This window comes from Notothenia rossii (assembly GCF_949606895.1).
Source record: "Notothenia rossii genome assembly, chromosome: 11".
Lineage (NCBI taxonomy): Eukaryota > Metazoa > Chordata > Actinopteri > Perciformes > Nototheniidae > Notothenia > Notothenia rossii.
In genome coordinates this window covers 3,995,430-4,020,157 of record NC_136910.1, presented here as the reverse complement: position 1 = coordinate 4,020,157, position 24,728 = coordinate 3,995,430, and the positions used below count along the sequence as shown (strand labels likewise).

General features: G+C 40.7%; 1 long non-coding RNA gene across 1 annotated transcript; it reads right to left on the bottom strand.

The window, feature by feature from the left end:
* Positions 1 to 29: 29 nt before the first annotated feature.
* LOC307023900 lies at positions 30 to 22,496 on the bottom strand. The gene is made up of 4 exons (XR_013803793.1): positions 22,044 to 22,496; positions 21,653 to 21,736; positions 1,556 to 1,634; positions 30 to 1,364 (listed from the first exon to the last, which is right to left on the bottom strand). It is a non-coding gene; the product is annotated as an uncharacterized lncRNA (long non-coding RNA).
* Positions 22,497 to 24,728: the final 2,232 nt, after the last annotated feature.

The following is a 24,728-nucleotide window of genomic DNA, read 5'->3' as shown; positions in this document are numbered from 1 at the left end:
TAATACACTGAGACTGACGTGGACAAAAGACACTTTAAAATATCAACAGGAACAAGCAGGTGATAAATGTGTATAATGAAAAGTCTCCATGTTGATACTGTTCAATGTTTCGATAATTATTTGAATATTACCTTTGTACTTGAACACGATGAACACAATGAACACGAAAAGGAATAATTAATGTATAACATCATTTTAAAACATTGTATTTAGGACACCACATTACAAGAGTGACTTCTCAACTTAGGCTAAATGAATGTTGATGACCTTCACACATTTGGACGAACATTTCAGACCTCTGACATACTTTTCACAAGACCTTTCTACGACACTTAATATGAACAGATCCCCGCTCTGATTTATAAGATCTAGCTTTCCAACAATTATTTACTTCTTTTTTTTTTACAAAAAGCATCTTTAAAACTACACTATGCATCTTTGATGAGAGTTAACACTTTGAGATTGTCTTTGAGATCCCGTCGACTTTCCTCATTTAATAAATTACATTTGCTCAAAAATGAGTTTCGTCCCTGTTCACATTACGTTGCATTTAGCTGAGGCTTTTATCCAAAGCGACTTACAATAAGTGCATTCGACCAAGAAGATACGAACTTGAAGAAATCAGAATCATATAAGTACATCAGGTTTCATAGAGCCAAAACATTTCAAGTGCTACTCAACTGGCTTTAGATAAGCCAGTCCTTAATTAGTATATAAGTGCTTTGTTAGTAATTCAATCGCTCGAAGTGGAGTCCAAAGAGATGAGTTTTCAGTCTGAAGAAGATGTGTAAGCTTTCTGCTGTCCTGATTTCAATGGGGAGCTCATTCCACCATTTTGGAGCCAGGATAGCAAACCCACGTGTTTCTGCTGATGGGAACTTGGGTCCCCCTCGCAGTGCGGGTGCAGCGAGCTGATTGGCCGATGCAGAGAGGAGTGCACGTGCTGGGGTGTACGGTTTAACCATGTCCTGGATGTAGGAAGGGCCAGATCCATTCGCAGCATGGTACGCAAGCACCAGTGTCTTGAAGTGGATTCTAGCAGTTACTGGAAGCCAGTGAAGGGAGCGGAGAAGCGGCGTGGTGTGGGAACATTTAGGAAGGTTGAAGACCAGACGAGCCGCTGCATTCTGGATGAGCTGCAGAGGTCGGATGGCACATGCAGGTAGACCAGCCAGGAGGGAGTTGCAGTAGTCTTGGCGTGAGACGACGAGAGCCTGGACCAGAAGCTGCGTCTCTTTCTGGGTCAGCTGGGGACGTATCCTCCTGATGTTGTAAAGAGTGTATCTGCAGCAGCGGGTTGTTGCAGCGATGTTTGCAGTGAAGGACAGTTTGTTATCTAGGGTCACACCCAGATTCCTTGCAGTCTGAGTCGGGGAAACAGCAGAGGTGCCGATGTTGATTGTTAATATGTCATATGAACTTAAAGTTAAAAAGATAAATACTTTTCATTTCAAACCATTTCTGCTTTATTGAACTATATCTTTCACAGAGCTCAGTGAGACGGTATTTAAAGTTTGTTTGATAAAAGTTGAGGTTAGTATTCATCACGACTCACATGTTAGATGTGTAGTGTACGGTTGTCTGGAGCTGTTGTTACAGCTGTGCTGTTCCCACATGTATCTGATACACAGAGACTGAAAAAGACATGGAAACATGTTGCAATAGTTTGAATCAACACAGACAAGCAAGTGAAGTACAGCATCTGTGGAATAAAAAATGTCACTGTTGTTACTGTTTACTGTTTTGCTCATTCTTTGAATATTACATTTATGGTTGCATGATGAAGATTACATTAATGTTGTATTATTACAAAATGTGAAAACATTTTGTTTAAGCCAAAACAATACCAGAGTGACTTCCCAACTTAGGGTAAATGAATGTTGATGTAATTACCTTTGACATATTTTTTTACTTTATTTCAGAGCTCTAATGTATTCATACGGAACAAGTAAAAACCTAACTTTAACAGTCAGACACTTTTGGATTTCCTGCTCAGCATTTAACACCAGAGGACAGAGACACTGATCTGCTCCTCAGCTGCTCTCAAGTGAAAACAAAACATATAGAACTTTGGCCCCTGAGCTTTAATCATCTCAAAAATACATAAATATACAAATTACTACATTGAATAGTGATTTGATACATTTAATAACACAATCATTCTGTTTGGCTAACACAATGACCAGTGGAGTATGTGTGCATCATGTAAAAAACTATGACTGTGTCATACCCTCAGCTAACTGATGATACGAACCATTTTTACCGAAACAAAACCCAAGTCTCACAAGAAGGGTCTAAATGAGCCCTGAGCGAAAACATGCTAACGCACTTAGCACAAAACTCAAGGTATAAATCGATCTATATACTTATCGGATCAGCACAAACAAGCTTAGCTAACAAGCTGAGATTCCACAGATTATAGAAGTATAAGTATCATCACTGAGCGATCAGAACTCGCGACAGGGGAACATGTCAAATGTAAAATGTGTGATATTGGGCTATATAAATAAACATTGATTGATTGATTGACAACACACGACGTAGCGGATCTGATCGTAACAACATCGGGCCATTCGTGAGGACATCTTAAGCCATCGTATGACCACCGGTGGAGTTTCTCAGGCTCTGGCGGCAACTTCGTAAGGCACTCGTGAGGGCATCTTGTCAAATCGTGTCATCTTCGTGTTATCATCGGAGCCATCGGGCATTCACCCTCATTCTGATCGGGGCGAATGCCCGATTGCACCGATGATAACAAGATGCCCTCACAATGGCCTTACGAAGGGCAAAATGGACACACGAATTCAAGACGAAAATGAACCTTCACAATGTCCTTCGGCAATTTTTTGGCATGCCAAAGATTTTGCCACCGCTCACGAAATTGCTGCCGGAGCCTGAGAAACTCCACCGGCTGTCATACGATGGCTTAAGATGCCCTCACGAATGGCCCGATGTTGCTACGATCAGAGCTGAATTTGAACATTTCCTTTATCGTGTGTCCATCGGGTTGTTAATTGCACAACAAAATCATGTAAACATATTATGTAAATAACCCAATTTGTGTTCTGCGAAACTGAAAAGGATATAATATATTATTTTGAAGGCGAGTTGGCAGGAAGTTGTTGTTGCTATGGAAACAACATTGTGGAGAAAACTTAATATCTTTTCCATATAAAGACAGATAAAGTAAAGAACGAAGTCTGAAAATATCAGTACAGTATCATAATACTTTAAAATAATTGTTTTTGTTACTTTCGTTGCAGTTGTATGTCTTAAATGTAATGTAAATGTTGCCTTCGTGTGTGGTTCGGCTGAAGGTTAATCCATAGGTTAATCCAATGTGTCTGTCACTTTGAACAAATTATTGATAATCCATAATTCCATTTGTATGTAAAAATCAGAGAATTAATATTAGCTGCTAATGGTAGCCACCAGAGTGTATCGCAGCTTCCGGTTTTGGCTACGCGTCACTCTCACTCCTTATTTGGTAACGTGTGTGTGTATGTGGAGCTTCCCCTCGATTCCATTGGCTCTAGCGGTTAAAAAGAAATGTCAATCATCAATATCGACCAAGGGGGGCCAGAGATAGGTCAAATCCACCCAAACGACCCCAGAAGTGTTTGTTTTTTTGCTAAACCTCTCTAAAAAGGTCAAATTTCACTTGTTTTGCATCAATCTTGAAACAGGGTACCGTAATTTTCGGACTATAAGGCGCACCTGAATATAAGCCGCAGCAGTTAAATTGAATGATGTGTACATATATAAGCCGCACTGGACTATAAGCCGCAGGTGTTTTAATGTTTAATTACCATATGTAAGGGTTCGTGCACAGAGGGGATTGTCGGGAAAGAGATGGTTGTTTGAGGAAGCTCCCATTTATTAACATTTCAACAAACAAGTTGCATATTTGCATAACGTATTCAAGTGTTAGCATTTAGTGCAATAGTAGCTACAGAACATGTGCTGTGTAAACTGTACTGTATTACATAGCGTTTCAGACACACACACTTTTCAACTTTCAAACTTAAACGGTGCGCTCCCAGCGCACGTACCGGCAGTGATCTACAGCAGTGGTTTTCAACCAGTGGTACGGGGACAAACTGTCTCGCTCTCGTAATGTCTGTCTGTCTTGCTCTCGTTCTGTCTCTCGTACCACTCTCGGTTCCACTTTTACTTTTGCGCGCTACCTGTCTCACTCTTTTCCGGCCTCCAGCTTTTCCTGCTGGAGCCCGCCGCTTAAAGGTGGGGGGCGCGGACCGGCCATAGAGCCCATAGAGTTAAAGGTGGTGGACTGTAACCTGTAAAATCCATAGATTTAGGAGGCCCCCTAGTGGCCGTTAGCTGTAACAATCCATAGATTAGCCGCACCGTTATATAAGCCGCAGGGTCGAAAGATGGGAAAAAAGGCGTGGCTTATAGTCCGAAAATTACGGTACTTATTATATCTTATAGTTTGGATTCCTAAAGCTTTTAGTCTACTATCCCATCATTCAAGGGTAGTTTTCACTATAAGTAATGGTTTCTTTTTGGACGGACACTGTAATTAAAAAAATGTTGTTCAATGTTCAATCTGTATTTACCTTAAAATAAAAACATCTATATTGATTCTGACTTTTCTACATCCAACTCACAGGTTTATCATTGCTTTGAGAAAAAAGATTATTAATTTACCCCTTTTAGAAGTGAAGTTATGGTCATTTGTTCTGGGAATGTCATTTTCGAGCCTGAGACCTGAAAAACAGGCTTGGGGCTTAACAGGAAATACTAAACAGCACTAGATAGTTTTGTCATTATCCCATTACTTTCTGTAAAGGCTGCAGTGTCGCATTGTTCAGAAGAAGTTACTCAGTCTAGCTTTAAAGGGGAAATCCTTTCTCCAAATGTATGAACAAGGCTCAATTCGTGTCATTGTGATTATGTCAGACCATTAATGCATTTCAGTCAGACTTACGTGTGTAATGTTTATTAGAAGCAGCATTTCGTTTGAGTTCGGCATCGTAACGACGAAATTGTCAACGGGGGGGAGGGTGCTAGTGACTTATCCGACCGGCAAGTAAATACCGCTAGTAAATTGTCAACGAGGGGGGGGTGCTAGACTTATCCGACCGGCCCACATACATCGTCCGACCGGCCCACTTCAGTACCGGCCCATCGGAATTCGTCCCGAACGTCCCGATGGCCAGTCCGCCCATGATGCTGGGGCAGAAGCTGGGGTGGTGGGGGCTCAGTAACTCTTTGTAATTCTGGCACAACAATTCCTTCGGGATATATAAAGTCTTATCGCATCTTATCTCGTATCTTAATAATCCCTTTACCAGCTCTACCAGTTTAATAAAACGTGCAGGTATTCAATCTAAAACTAAACTTAATGGGTAGAAGTCAAACAACTCTGTGCCAGTGGTGCAGCACCATGGAAGATGTTGAACACATTATTATTATTATACACTGAGAAAAATGTACAAATGGTGGCCATAACATAAACCATGCTGTCTGTTACATTGTCCAAGAGATACTGTATTCATACTAAACGTTAAAATAGAAGTACAAGATGGGTAAAAACAGACTCTTGCACTTTAAAATCTCTGTCTTTCTTTCCCCATGTCGATGCTGGGATAAGCTGCTGCCCCCTCCAGTGATCCTGAATTAGTCAAAAGCAGGTAAAATATTGAAGTACTTTTCTATTTCCAGCGTTAAATGAGCCAGCTGAGCCTGAGGTAAGAGAGAATTGATGGAAAAGAGTTTAAAGCACAGTAAGAGGTGATCCTTTAACACGAAGCTGTCGCATTATTGGTGTAATGGGCCCTTTTACACAATGGGCTACTTAATGTTTATAGCTATTATATTTCATTGGCTTCTGTCTAAATTAAGTAGTTATGGCTTTAATTATGCAGCAGAGCTCCCACAGAGACACATAATTAGATTTGCTACCACTCCAGTAGAAGTGTTTGGTGTTACCGCCTTTACGTTGTATCTGAAAGCCATTATTTCATCTGAAAAACCATCAAAACAAGCCAACTTCCTGATTTTGTTTTCACTTTGAGTCTGTCCTTTGGTCTTTCTTCAAAGCGGCTTGTTCAGAAACCATCTCCTCATGTCAATACTGTGATGTTCTGTACTTCACAAGCAGCGTGGAGACAAATTGATCGCCATAACACACAGCTCTCAGAGAGTGTGAGTCATCCACCTGCAGCTCTCTCTCCTTCATCAGATTATTTTCAGTAATGACAAACCACCATCTCTCCGTTTAAGCCACTGTGTTTTCAAGAGGCTCATTTGAACTCATGCATCACCTTCATATGGCTGCCGTGGAGCAAATTGACTGCAATTGTATAGTAAGAGCTTCAGAGTAGTATGCATCCATAGCATTACACACATGTTCAGATATAGGCGGTTTTAAAGGGATATCACCAAACGTTTTGATATTCTAAATGTCAATCAGAGGCAGATTTATGATAATTATCACTTTTGCAAGATCATTTGGCTCTGAGGCCAACAGTGTAGAATAATGACAATTGTGTGACACTTTAATTGGTAATTTTGGTTAAAGTCTAAACTTTTTCTTTGTAACTAATTCCCAGCAAGCCAAATATGGCTATTACGTCTGTATTTATGCAGCAGAATTCATATTAAATAAAGAGGAAATTGAGGAAAATGTGTGGAAAAGACACTTTTTTTGTAAATGTCCATATTTAAACCTATTGTTTGTGATTAAGGGTTTCATTTTGTAATGAAATGCAGTGATTTTAAAAGGTCCCATGTCATGGCCATTTCTACTGATCAAAAGGTCTACGAGAATAGATTTAAATTGTGCAATTTTCCAAACTCACATTGGTTTCTCATACAGCATCTCTGTATAGTGTGTGTATTCACTCTCTGTCCTACACGGCTTGTTGGAGCTCCTGCCCCTCCCTGCGAGCCCAGTGTGCTCTGATTGGTCGGGATGTTGCGAGGCTCGTTGCTGCTCGCCACTGCTGCGAGGAGCAGACAGGTTTCCGGGTCGGCGAGACAGCGAGAAACTCATCCTGAGCACACAAACACTCACAGCCGAAGTAAAAACAATAAGTGTGTTTTGATATTGAGTAAGAAAAAGGTTTGTAACGCTGAGAGAATGGGTCTGCGGAGAGCATTTCTCCACCATCCCAACTCGTCTATTACCAACCAGGGAGCTCTATGCAAGCCAATGGGACTCCCTGTTAGTTAGCCAAGGGATCCTGGTGTGGGAGGGGCTCCGTGGATTGGTCCATTTGGGCCAATACGGTTATTTGTTGTTGATTTGGGTGTTCACACGTCACAGAACCCAGGAAGCAAACAATAGAAAAAGAGAAATGTCCAACGAGGCGTTCTGGGACAGCATAGACAGGTCTTCTTTGTGTTAAAGTTGTACTCGCAACAGGGTGTACTTCGAGGGTTTGTGACTCTGCAGACCGTTTACATGCAGAGAAACCTTCATAACACACAAGGGGACGGTGATAACCAGAAAAGCATGACATGGGACCTTTAAGCCTCTGCTACGACTGAATTTGGTGTACAGGTTTTACAATAGCCCTGTGACAGGCAGATTGCATAGGAAGTCTTTTCGAACAAACTTTTTTTGATCTTCTGCCCCTCATTTGTCTGCTAGAATATGCCTCACAAAAGACCCTTTATCATGAAGTAACAAAGAGCCTCGGCTTTTCCTCACTAGAGAAATTAACTCCTACTTGTGCACTCTGACACTGCCGAACTGGGTAATATAATTAGTCTGTTCAAGCTCATCTCAATTAAATATAACCAACAAAGTACTTGAAGGAACTTTATGCCCTGAGGTTGATTGTCTGAGTTCCACTTTGTGAACCATGAGCGTAATTTTGTGTTGAACAGTGGTCTGGTCACATTTGAAATGGTTTGTAAATGGTCCTAAACATACACATTTAACATATTTTTAAATAAAATGTAATGGCGGAACAGTATGAGGTCAGACTATAAGATTTGGAAAAAATAAGAAATTAAGTCCAAAAAATGTTCAAAGTTACAGATCAGGGCATTTTTTTGGAGCAAGCCATTTTCACAGCCCGGCTAAGAGGCGGGACATCTCTAAGCGGTTGAGCAATCCCAAGAAAGCCGGCCAGCTAACCAATCAGAGCAGACTGGGCTCTGGTTTCAGACAGAGGGTCAAAAGAGGTGCTGCAGCACAGGCAGTATGAGAAGAATAAAGAGCTTTTTGAACATTAAAGCAAGGAGACATGTAGAGACACTACATACTGATATACACCTGAACATCAGCAGGAGAGGACTCTTTAAAGTAGAGACACTACATACTGATATACACCAGAACATCAGCAGGAGAGGACTCTTTAAAGTAGAGACACTACATACTGATATACACCTGAACATCAGCAGGAGAGGACTCTTTAAAGTAGAGACACTACATACTGATATACACCTGAACATCAGCAGGAGAGGACTCTTTAAAGTAGAGACACTACATACTGATATACACCTGAACATCAGCAGGAGAGGACTCTTTAAAGTAGAGACACTACATACTGATATACACCTGAACATCAGCAGGAAAGGACTCTTTAAAGTAGAGACACTACATACTGATATACACCTGAACATCAGCAGGAGAGGAATCTTTAAAGTAGAGACACTACATACTGATATACACCTGAACATCAGCAGGAGAGGACTCTTTAAAGTAGAGACACTACATACTGATATACACCTGGACATCAGCAGGAGAGGACTCTTTAAAGTAGAGACACTACATACTGATATACACCTGAACATCAGCAGGAGAGGACTCTTTAAAGTAGAGACACTACATACTGATATACACCTGAACATCAGCAGGAGAGGACTCTTTAAAGTAGAGACACTACATACTGATATATACCTGAACATCAGCAGGAGAGGACTCTTTAAAGTAGAGACACTACATACTGATATACACCTGAACATCAGCAGGAGAGGACTCTTTAAAGTAGAGACACTACATACTGATATACACCTGAACATCAGCAGGAGAGGACTCTTTAAAGTAGAGACACTACATACTGATATACACCTGAACATCAGCAGGAGAGGACTCTTTAAAGTAGAGACACTACATACTGATATACACCTGAACATCAGCAGGAGAGGACTCTTTAAAGTAGAGACACTACATACTGATATACACCTGAACATCAGCAGGAGAGGACTCTTTAAAGTAGAGACACTACATACTGATATACACCTGAACATCAGCAGGAGAGGACTCTTTAAAGTAGAGACACTACATACTGATATACACCTGAACATCAGCAGGAGAGGACTCTTTAAAGTAGAGACACTAAATACTGATGTACACCTGAACATCAGCAGGAGAGGACTCTTTAAAGTAGAGACACTACATACTGATATACACCTGAACATCAGCAGGAGAGGACTCTTTAAAGTAGAGACACTACATACTGATATGTTGAAAGCTCCTTGCAGCACTTTAACACTTTAACGCTCACTGTACTTTATGTGTTTGAAGACGACAGTTTTAGAAACCATGGGTCCTCGGCTCTTCATGTCACACACATTTTCCTAGCTGTCAACCTTTGGACCAAACTCCCACTAAATGTATCTTCATGCCCACACACTCCCACACACACCTTCAACACACACACTGTCAAGACCAAAGCTTCAGACACCAGCAGGTGGTGCTGTTTGCTTTCTATATCTCCTGCATCATATTACATGATTTTACTAACCTTCTTCAGGTGTGAAAAGTCACTCAGTCTTAGAGAAAAAAAAGAGCCATGTCCAATGGTTACGTTGAATATTTATTTTCACTGCAATTACTGAAGGTCAAATAAACAGACTTTTGCTTTGGCTCCCCTGCATGTGTCTGTGTGTGTTTCTGATAATGAAGCTACCCAGCTACCCACTGCACTGTGAATGTGTCCACTAAAAGCCAAAAATAGCAACGACAAAAAAAAAAAAACAGAAAACCCAGCCAATTAGACCAAAACACAAACAGCAGCAGCATCCAGGCCACGCTGGCTTCAATATCACACACACTCACAGACTGTGTGTGTGTGTGTGTGTGTGTGTGTGTGTGTGTGTGTGTGTGTGTGTGTGTGTGTGTGTGTGTGTGTGTGTGTGTGTGTGTGTGTGTGTGTGTGTGTGTGTGTGTGTGTGTGTGTGTGTGTGTGTGTGTGTGTGTGTGTGTGTGTGTGTGTGTGTGTGTGGTTTTCTTAGCTTCAGCCTGGTCGGGGTCCAGTGATTCTCATTTCCTCCACCAGATAACACATAATGGAAGAATAAGTAAGCCTTTAATCAAATGATCAAATGATCAAATGAAGACAGCGGACCAAACACATAATTGCCTTTTAGCTCCGACATCAATCACTGACGATGAGTAACGGGAATGCTTCGTCCACTTAATGAATCCAAAAATGACTCACCTCACATTCTGTTCTGACCTGGGGTAGCAGATCATGTGTTCCTAAAACCTGTGGAAACGAGGAATTAAATCAATGCTAAATGTCATTTTGTCTCCTTTAGTCTACTATCTAACAAACACCAAAAGGCCCCTTTAGATATGAGGTCAGTCAAATTAGAAATGAATTGCTTATTTAGTCGTCATCGAACATGTCTGTCTGTGTGACAGATGGGAATAATTTGTTTAAAATAATCGATAATTATTTTCACCGTCATGTTATTCCGTTTTTAATATGGGTATTTTCGATTTGTGAATCTCATGCTCTCACTATTCACTGAACCAACAGTAGAAAATAAGGAGTAAATATCATACCTTAAAGGTCAGCTATTATGCAAAATCCACTTCTTCATGTCTCTTCTACATCAACATGTGTCCCCTCTTCTTCATGTCTCTTCTACATCAACATGTGTCCCCTCTTCTCCATGTCTCTTCTACATCAACATGTGTCCCCTATTCTTCATGTCTCTTTTACATGAACATGTGTCCCCTCTTCTTCATGTCTCTTCTACATCAACATGTGTCCCCTCTTCTTCATGTCTCTTCTACATCAACATGTGTCCCCTCTGTGGAAAGAGACTCTGAAAGTTTCAGGAACAAAGATTTTCTCTCTTTTTGTCCTGATCCATTTCTATAAAATCCTGTCTGAAAATGAGCTGATCAGATTTTGACCACTTTATGATGTCATAACGATGTTTTGACATCGCCCCCCCCCCCCCCCTTATCACCTGAATCTCCTCCTAGAGCAGCAATGAGTTCTTTGTAACCAAATCTCTCTCAGAGGGGCGTGGGGAGGGGCTCCTTATTTTCATCTAAAGTAACAGACAGAGTACACACACACACACACACACACACACACACACACACACACACACACACACACACACACACACACACACACACACACACACACACACACACACACACACACACACACACACACACACACACACACACACACACACACACACACACACACACACACACACACACACACACACACACACACACACACACACACACACACACACACACACACACACACACACACACACATTTCCAGTTACTTTACATTCAGTATGACATCACAGACACACATATACATACATCTGATAACAAGGTCCGTAGTACAGGACAGTATGGTCAAATAATCGATGGCAAAAACATGTCTATAGCCACTCCGTTGGCTATGTCTCCGTTGCTCCGTTGTGGGACGAATAAAGAATTATTTGAATCATCGTCACATGTAATCTCACTTTTACACACCAAAATGACGTTAACACAGAGTAAAAGTTTGCTAACCGAGAGTCTATTTTGTCCCAAGAAAAAGTTCATGACTATCCATAAAAAAAAAGATCAATAAAACTACTGTTCATTTTCGCGGTATTCCCCACAAATTTCCAATACACTATTACTGTAATATTTACACTTACCCATGTCCAAATGGATTCTTGTTGTCCCTGTATTGTTCTTCTTCAGAAGAGTCGAAGACTTCATGTTCTGAGGCTCTATCTTCACTGCTAGCGAAACAAATCTCGAGCGAAGTTGGCAACTGTAACGCTTTTTTTAAGCCATTTTTCTCTGTCTCTCTTCCTCACACACGTAAACTGATCGGAGACACGTGGTTTATGTTTTTTTTCCGTGGTGGGTAGGTCCTTAGTGATTTCCAGAGTGTCCATTGGTCATTTCAGACCAACATGGCTGCCGGTCGAGATTTCCTCGACGGACACACCAATCCACCAATCCCACACAGTGTAACGCCGAGTCAGGCTGCTTTTTGCCCTGGTTACAGTCTCACAGGAGATTCCGCGGTTATCTGAATCATATTTCTACTCCTTATAATCGAAAATATATGATTAAATACATAAAATATGCGCACCTGGACGTGCCGACGCGTCCACCGACTCCAGATGGTTAATGTTAAAAAAGCTCTTTAATTTCTCTTTTCTTTCGTTAGCTGGCTCTGTTGTGATTGGTCAACCGCTTCAAGATGTCCCGGCCCTTAGCCTATCACGCCCAATGTGTTGGAGCGCTAGCCAATAGAAGCGTGAGTGTTACATAGTGATGTCACTATGTTCTTGAAATAAAAAAGGAGTCCAATGGAGGAGTTTCAGACAGGGGGAAGTGTGTGGGAGAGAAACTCCCGCTGGAGGGAACACAGGATTTTTATGATTGAATGAACACGTATTATATTTAAAAATGGAAAGAAATTGAATAATTTAAGATTATAACGGCACGTCCACACAGCGGCGTGCGTTGAAAGCTTCACCATTCACTTTGAATGGGGTGACGTCATTTTTCGCCGAACTGCATTATGGGAAGCGAAGCGGAGCGTTGCTGGCGTGGCTCGCTGCAAAAGTTGAGCAATGTTCAACTTTTGAAGCCTCGGCAAAAGCGTCAGCCAATCGAATCATATGCCAGTACAAGCTCTAGCCAATCAAACCGCTGCTTGTGTGTCAGGGGCGGGAGATTCATGTGATTGGTTGTTGGTCGAGTTTCAGACACGCCCGCCGGCAAGCGACAACGCACGCTGCTGTGTGGACGGGCCGTAACACTATCATACTGGGAAAAAGATCTTCATCCTAAGGAAAACCTTCACTTTTGATACTTGAAGTACATTTTACTGAAATAGCATTTTCAATTCAGGACAATTACTTATATCAAAGTATTTCATAACCACAACAATTCTACCACCTCTGTAAACAAGCCACACCACACTGTTCATTTCCACAAACACCTGTCAACTACATCTCCTAAAGACAGCAAATCCACAGCGACTGCTTGAATCCTCTTTAAATCAAACATAATTCGAACTGGAAAACTGCAATCAGCGTTTATGCAAAGCAGAGAAGAGGCTGCGATGCATTTCCGTCATCAGATGGTCATTAAAAGTGTTATTTCTGCTCAGTTCGTTTGACAGGAACGGGATGAAATGTTGCTTACATGTGTTTTGTTGTTTCTCACAGGTGACATGTGTGGGTGTTGTTGGCGCTTATTTGATATCACACCTTCAGATGTGACGGTTGTCTTGACCACCTGATTCTGCAGGAACACGTTTTCACGGACACTTCGAATGAATTTTCATTTAAAAATAGATCTGAAAGTAATTGAAACCTTTCGTTTTCCTTAGAAACGAGACGCCCACACACGGTTGTAATTCTGATCTGTTCTCTCCTGGCAGAACACCGCCTCCCTTTGTCTATTCATCTTCTCTATTTAATGTCAAGGCTATTTTCAATTATTCACTTCTTCATTTGTGGTTTTCTGTGATCATCTTTCTAATTTCCTTGCCAACTTCATTTATGTCCAATTATTTGTTATTGTGAGTTGAGTGGATTCCTCGTCTTTCCCTCACAATTGTAATTCATTTTGTCTTACAAGTTTACAAGTGTTACAGTTAGATGTGTATTGCGTAGGCGAAGGGAATCTCGACATGACAAATGGAAAAACAGTATCATGAAATGAGCATTGCTCCCCTGTGTGCAGGTGGGCGACGAGGCGGCGGTTCAGAAGAAGTTTAAAGAGCCACGGACTTTAAATTGCTTCGATCATCTTATGCACCTTTGTGGTGGCGTTCTTCACACTTGGTAAACAGTGTGGGCTGCACTGTGAGGCTCCTATGCTTTGATATCACCGTAACAGTTTCTCTCAGAGGTTCTCACAACGATATGGAGCCGATAGCATTTAGAAAGGTATGTCAATGGATGTTTGTATGTGTCGATGAAAGGTATTACTTTATAGAGCAGCACAGATTTACTTTTCTTAAAGGGCGAATTCATTCGATTTATAAATAGTGTAATAGTGAGATTTTTTGTTTTGACAAAAATGTAACGAAAATGTATGTTTTTGGGTATTTGTTTCTGGTTTAAACTTAGTCTCAGCACTTTAAGAATAACATTTTTGATTGAACAATCTGTATGCTATATTTTCAGTGCCAAACACTGTACCGACAAAGTTAGTAACTAGCAAGTCCCCAGGTGGGTGTGTGTACACAATGAGATCGTCTAAATACGCATTACAGTTACCGGCTAAAACGTTTTTTTACCAACCTCTGAAAGGTTGCGGGGGGCGTCGCACATGATAAACGCCATTACAGTAAGCTGTAGGAAATGGAAATCTGTAACGAAATACGGAAAACCATCAATTTTAGCCTCTACAAGAACCGGAGAGCACCATGGACATAAAATAACTGACAGAACCATATCCGTCCAGCGTCAAACAAAAGGCAAACAAAGCTGGCAATTAGTGGATGAATTAAGTGGAGCATTTAACCGGTAAAGAACCATGTCTTTCCCTTGGAAGGTGGTGGACACCAAAACAGAGCTAAAAAAAGAGACAAAAAACACATCTTTAAATTATCACCTTTTTTTGCTCCCGATCCGATTCCGATCATTTGATTTTGACAATTTGCCGATACCGATTTTTCCCGATCCGATCTTTATGCAATGCATTAAGAGAAAAAAAAGCATTCAAGTTGTCCCTTAAGGTTATTTTTTTATTTAAATTGGATATTCTATCCAACATGGATATAGCTTCTTTCTTTCACAGCAGCATTGGATCAGTTCAGTTGTGCAGCATTGGATCAAAACTAAATAAAGCTTTCAGTACTCGTTAGCTTACTGCTACAATTAGACACTGCGCCCACTCTGTTGCCAGATTTGAGAGAAATAAGCAGGTCTATGAAAACAAGCCCCAAAGAAGCAACACATACATGATGTTGTGTCATTTGAAACCAAAACTAAAGGCCTCAGGACGACTTTAAGACTTGAACATGGTCATTTTTGTTTTGTAACATTGAATAAAAACATTTCAAAAAGTATTTAAAAAAACGTTTAAAAAATAAATAAATCCCGATCCCCGATTTTTTTCTCCCGATTCCGATCTTTTGAAAATCACGTGATCGGCTCCGATCCCCGATCACGTTATCGGATCGGGACATCTCTATTATTGATAATCTTAATCTGTGTCGATGGGTAAATACTCTACTGTATGTAGCAGTGTGCCAACATATATCACTTATAAATGGTGATTATATATCTGCATTGTGTTTCTGGTGCCCCAAAAACGAATCAATCAGTCCGGTTTTAACTTTGATTGAGTTTAAAAATACTAAAACCAGCCAACGAAATTCCAATCATGCTTTTGCTTTGCTTAAATCTCAGAAAATGCCATGTCTTGATACTGTAGTAGGAAGATATCAAAGACTTTGGCTGGACCAAAATGGACTAAAACACTTTATTTCTAATCTAGTTACTTTCGGGGTTTCTTTAAAAATGACCCCCCAGACATATAAGTGGGGGTATATAATTTGGGTTACGCTATAAAAAATGTACCAGAAGGTTACTGCATGAAGCGAGAGGGAAAATACATGGACTGGTGACATCCCCAAAGTGTTCGTGAGGCAACATAAGCGAGGCTGACGGGGTTCTGGCACTGCTCGCTGCCAGATGGGTCGAAACAGCATGAACCTCAAGGCAATCCTCAACCTGCCAAGGGCCGTGTCAGCAGCACTGCCACCGCATCAATATCCTGTTTGTTCGTCCATTTAGATCCCCATTAGACACTGAAACAATGACAGTTTTCCCGGGGTACGTCATTGGGAAAAGCAACAACAAAAAGAACACGACACGTAGCATCTGCTATCCAAACACTCTGACTCAACTAACCGAGACAACACAAGATAATTATTCAAAACCTTTCTCGTACCAAAGAGAGTTTAAGACCGGTAATTATATTGACTTTATCTGAGAGGTCTTAATGAAGGAATTAGGCAACCACATCCTCTGATTAGGAATGAATTAAGATGGATAGATGTTAAAGGTGGGGTAGGTAATTTATTTCAGAAACACTTATCCCGATAGCAATGAATATATTAAATGCTTTGACAATAAATGCATAAATACATGTAATCTGTGGAAGCCGTGGCGCTGTAAAAAGCACGACCAATCATCTGAGCCGGCTAAAGTAACTGGATGGCCTACCTGCCTGTCAGCCTTCCATCTGTGCACAAACTTATCTCGTGCCCTCATTGGTCATGTGCGCGTTCGTGTGTGTTGGAGGAGGGTCTCTGGAAGGAAGTCTGAAGGAAGAGGCAGATTTTTTTCGGCGGCGTAGATTCAAATTCTAGCGCACTCGAGCTGGTTTCTCCTAAATTACATACCCCACCTTTAAGACAATTCACAGCTGAAAAACTTGTTGCTGCTTTCTGCCCAAACAGTTTTCTGTCCTTACTTCTATTTGCTATATCTGACTTATATGTTACAAGCTGGGATATAAAAATGTCACAAAGCAAGTCAAGTTATTCTTACAATTTACCCACTGCCTTGGCCTTGACGGTGTCCTTTGATTCACTTTACTGTCTCTCTGCAAAGTAACTCTAATAACTGCTTCTTATTTTAATAATAAGTCTGTTCATATTGCGCAAAGCTCCTCTTACCTCACAGATGTTCTATTTACACACAGATATGACATTTAGATCAGGTTGCACATTATCGATCACAGGAAGTGCATTTTACTTCACCGTTGTGTCACTTAAACCAGGGGTCCCCAACCCCTGGTCCGCGGACCGGTACCGGGCCGCGGAGGTGTTACTGCCGGGCCGCGAAATAGCTGTGAGTTTATCGTAATATTTGCAGAATTATAAATATATAAAAATATTTTATCAAAAACAAATCTTTTTTTTTAATTTTATACCAGTCATATTATTTCATCCAAAACATACAAAATAAATCAAAATTGGTTAGCATAAGGTATCAGCCTCTCGTGCGCAGATAAAGTTACAAGTGGTGCGCCAATAGGAAGTGGAGCACACAGGAGACAACCGTTTAATCGCAGACTGTTATGTTTGTGGGGGAATGGCAGTGCATACATTATTTGAGATATATTTCAAACTCAGACTTCATTTTAAGGACATAGCGGCCAGGGGTGTAGAGCTATTTTTTTAATTTGTAAAGCCTCCTTCACTTCATGAAATGGCTGCAGCATCAGGAGGCAGCCTCTGAGAAGTGCAGCCCCAGCGCGTACACACCGCCTTCACTGTGTTCCCCACTGCAGGCTGCTACGTTTCATTTGATGTTGTTTTCAAATTACCATAAACAGCAATTTACACACATCTGGCCAACTCCATAGGTATGTGGGTGACATGACATTTAGATCAGGTTGCACATTATCGATCACAGGAAGTGACAGGAGGGCTATTTATGTATTGTTTTCTATTTCTCTATATTGTATGTTGAACTGTTGAAGGAACTTGGGACTTTCATACTTCCATTACCAACAAACTTTGAATCCTTTGGTGGGAATCAAAGAAGGAAGCATTTGATAAATGTATTTTTCTCCCTTTTAAGAATCAGCAAGCCATTATCTACCCTCTTCCTTTGCGTAATTACCTGATCATTAAAACCTTCCGTGACTTTCATCTGTGATTAATACCGCCAGAATCATCATCAAATAACTTCTGATGCTCAGGACGGATCAATGCTATCCTTAAACCATCCTGTAAGGCCTTGAGCTACACAGAAGCCAAAACAAAAAGGTACAGAAAATGTTTTATCGTGACAGCTGGCTTCTTTCCAACAGAGCGGGGGAACAGACTCAAAGCTGCTGGTCCTGGAGCGACCAAATACAAACCAACCACACTGAAAACATGCATGGACATTCAAACAGCAGGCGTCCAGCAACCCATAATGTTCTTTTCATAAGACACATATGGGACGAAGATGTCAAAATGTCACCCTAATGGAAACGCAGCCGACAGCAAAATCACACATCACTAAAGCCTTTCACTCATAGCTGCTAGCACCTATAGTCGACTTTGTCCATAATTAAATGACATTACATTCTGCACAGTCCCTACACCATGCTATATTTTAATCATTTATCTCATACGAAGGCTACAATCAAGACGCTTTCATTTTGCACACAACAAAAAAGTTCCCAGATGAGGTAGCCGTGGATGAATAACAAAAAGCAACACATCATCAGCTGAAGCTAACACCAAGAAAAGGCCTTCTAATTCCCTACCAAAGCTTCATTCCCTTTTAGCCTGTAAGCTACTTGAAATTCTGTCAGAAAGGAATTTGAAAATATGTAAATCCCCTTTGTGCCTCATGCAGGGACGTGCACAGATATTTGGAGGGGCTATTGCTCTAAAGTGGAAAAAGGCCCTCCCCCCCCGAAAAAAAATATAAGACCAAAACGATTATTACATTAACTAATTTGAACAGTAATTCACATCATCATCTCATAACACAATACAAAAAGGCAACTACTTGCATTCGGTGACATTTTTTGTTTTGCGGTCCATATCTCATTAAAATATCTAATGTTAGAAACTACTAAAGAAAAAATGGGGACAATTCAATGTAGTTTGACCATTGCAGACATACTGATAAAATAGGCCTTCTATAATTACCTTAAATAAACTCACTAATTAATGAAACCAGTTCAATACACATTATTCTTATTCTTATCATTCTTTATGAGCACAGTAATGTGTAAGGTATCTAATTACTGATTTAGTTAGTATTCCATAACTTAATAACAGAGATGCTCAAATTAAATTAGAGACATGGCAGAAATCCTACAATTTATCAAGAAAAGAGCGAGCGGCGCGTTGAGGGAGTTTACCATGCGGGCATGTAAGAAGAAGGAGAAGAAGAAAAATGAAGCTGGTGTGTTTCCCGCAGCGAGACACTACAATACTAATTGTGGGCTCATCATGTTGATTCGACCACAACAGAAAGAAAAAAAAACCTCTCGCTCTCTCCAGAGGGGCAGGTCAGCCAAAAAGGGGAAACGGGCCGTTGCCCGGGCAACAATAGCCCGTACCTGTGCACGTCCCTGGCCTCATGTAATCACAGAATAAACATCCTATTTGAAATATAATCTAAATCTGTGTATTCAGAGTCATTGACATAACTTTGGGTATGTAAACATGCCCATTAAGTAGCGTTGTTATTCACATCACAGCCTTATTTTGCTCAGGCTGTCTGATTTAGGAAATTGAATTCCAGAAAAGCAATTTTCTCGTCAACTCTAATAACATCATATTTTTTTTTGGCATGGTGGTATTGGGATTTTTTTTTTTAAATCCTCTGGAGCAGAGAGAGTAGCTGTGGATTATTGTTATTGATTATGCATTAGTGTTTCTTAGGGTCAAAAACACTACACTCACAACTTAAAATGAAAGTGTTTAGTTTATTTAATAAAAGAGCACATGTTCAATGTGAAAAATTACAGTAGATATAGATTAGATGCAATTTGGTGCTATATATAAAAAAATAAAATTAATAATAAAAAAAAACATTATAATTTATAACATTAAATTATAACAGCACCGCTCCAAGACAATGGTAGGGGAAACACTGGTATTTATATTGCCATATAGTGGACTCTAATGGTGCATTACCATTGCAGGGCCTCGCTCGGCTTAGTACAGTATAGTTAGGCCTTGGTAGGCCAGGCTCACTTTATGCTGCATTTCCATTACAGTTTAGTGTCTGGCGCAGTAACTATAGTAACGCAGTGTAGGCGGAGCCGTGACGTCATCTTCAATGAGAACCACAAAACTAACATCAGCCGTTAGCTGTTAGCACTCAGAGCTCACAGCTCCTCATATCTGTTCAGAAACTAGACAGAAGTTAAACAAGTACAAACCACAGACTGTCTGTGTCATGGAGAACACAGTCGCTGGTTTATTTATGTCTGTAGGCCGTTGTTGTGAGTGTGGACGGTCGGAGCATATACTGCGTTAGCTTAGCCAAGCTCCATTCAGAAAACACACATTTTAAAAAGGTGTTTCGCCTGCCGTCTGTCTGCAGACTTGTCAAAGCATTAGTTCATGGTTTTTACTAACCGGTATCAGTATGTTGTTACTTCGGCATCATTTTGAAACGTGCATTACAATTAAATCACGGTCAAATATGTTCATCTTGTTGTAGTTGTAGCCCCCTCGCCAGCGATTCTCTCTCTCTAGTTTAGCATACTCAGCCCGACTCAGCCTGTTTGTTGGGCCGCTAAGAACCTTGATTTTATGGGGCCAGAGAAACTGTGAAATAGTACCCGCTAGCCGGTACTATGCCGAGTGGAAACGCAACCAAGAACGGGCCGTGCACGGCACGCTTAAACCGCGCTCCGCGCTGTAGTGGAAGTGCGCCATAATATTCTCTTTTTTCATTTCACCTCCTCCACCGACCTAGAAGGAGTATGTGTTTATGTGTCCGTGTGTGTGTGTGTGTGTGTGTGTGTGTGTGTGTGTGTGTGTGTGTGTGTGTGTGTGTGTGTGCGCGTGTGTGCGTGCGTGTGTGTGTTGGCATGTATTTGGTGAATGCCTTTCTTTGGCACAAAGCTCCTCATTGTTGCAGAGCGTGAACGAGTGACGGCAGCACAGCAGGCAGAAGTGTGTAAGATCTTTCTAAAGCTCTCATACACACCTCCTCCTCTTCCTCCTTTACACATTTCTTTCCCCACTGTGAGTTGAAACAGTCATACTTTCCCTCTATTGAAGGCAGCTTTTAGAGTGTCCTTCCATAAATGAAGACACACACTCAACAACCTGTGGCTCATAAATGAGTCTAACGTAATGGCACGATATCATGCTATAACAAGTGATTGTGTCTGCAAATGATCTCCATTTCTCAACTTAATGGAGTTTGTGTTGTTAACAGTTGTTGGGAAAAGGGATGGAAATTGGAAAGGCATAACATGTGTACAGGCTGGAACAAAAACCATTTAAAACGTGTTCAGTATTTTTACTGCAGATTGGCTGCATTTGGTTGCTGTTTTTTTAACACCTGCAGATGCTTAGTGGAGGCTGGCTACCTGAGCTTTAGGCCAGAAAGTACGTCACCATGAACAAATGACCGTAAAGAGCCTCCTTATACTGATAAGAAAAACGAATCGCTGATGAACAAACAACAACGGTTACAACAGTGTAAGCTTTAATAGCCATATTTACCAAAATGTTTAAAACACCCCTTTTCCTAACCAACTTCAACAATTAGATGACCTCCACATTACACCATAATTACGCGGTTATACCAAATCACAGAAGACTGCTAATGCCTCAATTACAACAACCAAACACTGAATGAAACACAAAATGAGTCACGGCTCTTAAATTGAGCACACGCTGCTGCATGTCACGACTCGTAAAACAACACTTAAAACTCTAAAAGGAAATAAGTACTTTCTTACCTTAAGCTGAACAACGAGGGATAATGGCAAGGCCTCACACAATATGTTGTCTCCACATTAATATGAGATTAATGTGTCATTGTCCTGGTAACAAAAACACAGATGTTAAGTAAGCTACTCATTGTGCTATGCTAGCTTGCCCTGCTAACTAGCGCTTAAGCACTGACCCATTAAATTATAAAGTGAAAAGGGAAAGTTTACTTTGATACAGTAATATTGTCACAATGAAATGTTTAACATACTTCTCTCACTGTGGACTGTTTGACTTTAACAGCAAAGAAAGCACAGGTGTAGTTAATGATGATAGTTTTAGGCTAAAGTAAATGCTAAATGAGCTAAAAGTTTAAATGTTTGCTGTGAAAAAGGCTTAAAAATAATCAGGTAGTCTTACCTTTAGCTGAACTATGATGCTTTAAATCCAAGAACGAGGGATAGTTGTGTTGTTTCCACACTAATATGAGATAACTGAATGTGTAATTGTCCTGGTGAGAACACAGGCACTAAGTAAGCTGCTCATTCTGCTTTGCTAGCTTGCCTGTTGCTAATTAGCGCTGAGGCAATGACCCATTAAGTCACCTCCAGAAAAAAACCTGAGACAACTGTCATTTGATATCCAGTAAAAAGGGAAAGTGTTGCTTTGATACAGAAATATTGTCAGCATTCAATGAATCACGGACTTCTCTCACTGTGGACTGTTTGACTTGTAACAGAAGGAAAGGCAAGGGTGTAGCTAATGATGCTAATGATGTGTCTTAGATTAAGCAGTAGGTGTAAGCTAGTATTTCATTTGTCATTTGAAACAGCACACCAAAGTGTAAAATGACCACTGTGAGGATAAAATATTCCTAGTGAATTATGATAGTTTTAAGCTAATTTAAATGCTAAATTAGGCACAAGTTGAAATGTCTGCTGTGAAAAAGGCTTACAAAGAATCGAGTAGTCTTACCTTTAGCTGAACTTTTATGCTTTTAATACAACAACAAGGGATAATGGCATGGTCTCCCTAAATGTGTTTTTTTTTTTTTTTTTGATATACTTTATTAATCCCCGTGGGGAAATTGTTTCTCTGCATTTGACCCATCCTATTGTTAGGAGCAGTGTGCTGCCATTTTGAACAGCACCCGGGGAGCAGTGTAGGTAACGGTGCCTTGCTCAGGGACACCTCGGTAGCACTTGGTCTTGCCGGGACTTGAACTGGTGACCTTCCAGTTGCCAAGCCAAGTCCCTATCGACTTCGCCACCACCGCCCCAAACGTTTCCACACTATGATGAGATAAATTAATGGGTCATTGTCCTGGTGAGAACAAAGGCGCTAAGTAAGCTGCTCATTATGCTCTGCACTGAAGCACTGACCCAATAACCCACCTCCAGAAAAACCTGAGACAACTATCATTTCATATGCAGTAAAAAGCTAAAGTGTTTTCTTTTAAACAGAAGTATTTAATGAATCACAGACTTCTCTCGTAGACTGTTTGACAGCAGTCAAAGCACAGGTGTAGCTAACGACGTTAATGATGTCTTTTGAATTTCTCAACAAAAAAGCCTTGTCAGTAAGACAACAATACATTTGTTCTTGGAGACATCACAACAGAATTTATAAAAATGTCAGTAAAATGATGACTTCAAAGTATGGCGCTGATAAAAAGTGTCTTAACCAGTTATGTTACTACAATTTCAAGTTAATTTGAATACTGAATGATTTAACAGTTGAAATGTTTGCTGTGAAAATGGCCTGCTGATTTAAAGCAGCTGTCATGTTGAAAAGTCTCCTTCTTACTAAGGAATGAATTCCTAGCACTTTGTTTGATTGAGCGGTGAATGCCCTTGTTTCAAGGCCAGCAAACAAATCTCATTTGTTCCAGTGTAGCCTACTGAGGCAATAGAAAGTGAATGGCTGGGAAAATGGTTAATGGGTGCAGTCAAACATGTCAGAACTCAAGTAACGTTTCCACTATAGCCTACTCTGAAAACTATCACAGGTTCAAAACAATGCCAGTGTGCATTGCTTACATGTTTAACTCAAAGAAATATGATTACAGTACTTTGTATGGTGGGAATGATGAATCAAACCACCTCCGACCTGTGTTTGATATTCCCACAGCAGGGTTTTTGCTTGAATATACTTTCCACTTCCCTTTTTCTATTTTCAAGTTGCTCCAGCAGTAAAAACTCTTGTTCTGCGGCTCCACAATTTGAATAATTAATTCAACCAATGTGATTACTGCTGTTCCCTCGGAGCTGCTGACGGACCTGGAATAATTACAAACAGTTCTTTTTGATTGGGACTTTCATTGCGTCAAGAAAGAAGGTAGTTTATTTAGGATATCTATGATCGTCGTTTTCGTTTGATCTATGGCCAGTGATACGAGCGGTCCACAGGGTTGCGTGACAGTGGCTCATGTGTCTCACTTTCATTGTCTGAGAGGAGAAAAGGCAGCGTGAACAACAAGGGGACATACTGTATGGGGGAAATCTGACGAGGACGGTGACCGTGACAAGGCTATCTGCATGCCTTTGTGCAGGGCAACACGCATGATGGACATGGCAAGGGGGCAACGAGAGGACAGACGAGCGACGATTGGAAAGAGTGGTGTTTTTAATTAACTCGGTGTGCATGTTTTCACACAGTGCTTCAAAAACCTCTTAATTGCATTATGGGTGCTTTTTTGAATCCTTCATAATTACATTGTCTGCTTCTCTACAGTATTAGCTTAGAAAAATGTGTCAACCCTCAGGCATTATTTCAGATAGAAAATTTCCGGCCAAAAGTAATCATATTCCATTATCGCCCAGGTGGAAATCCTGCTCAGTGTTGTAAAGATAACTGGGTATATTCAAGGTGTTCACATAATATTTGCAACTATGAAAACTGGAGATAGACATTCAAAACATGCTGCACATACATCATTTGCACCTCCAGACAAACAGCAAATCAATTCAACTTGAATCTGCAATGATGTCATTTACATCTAAGATTTCACTGTTTAAATTGCCTCTTTTCATATGTGTGTCTCTGTAGTCTACAGCTTCACTGAACAATGCACCACCTGAGGGACATCTCAAATTCCTCGTCGCA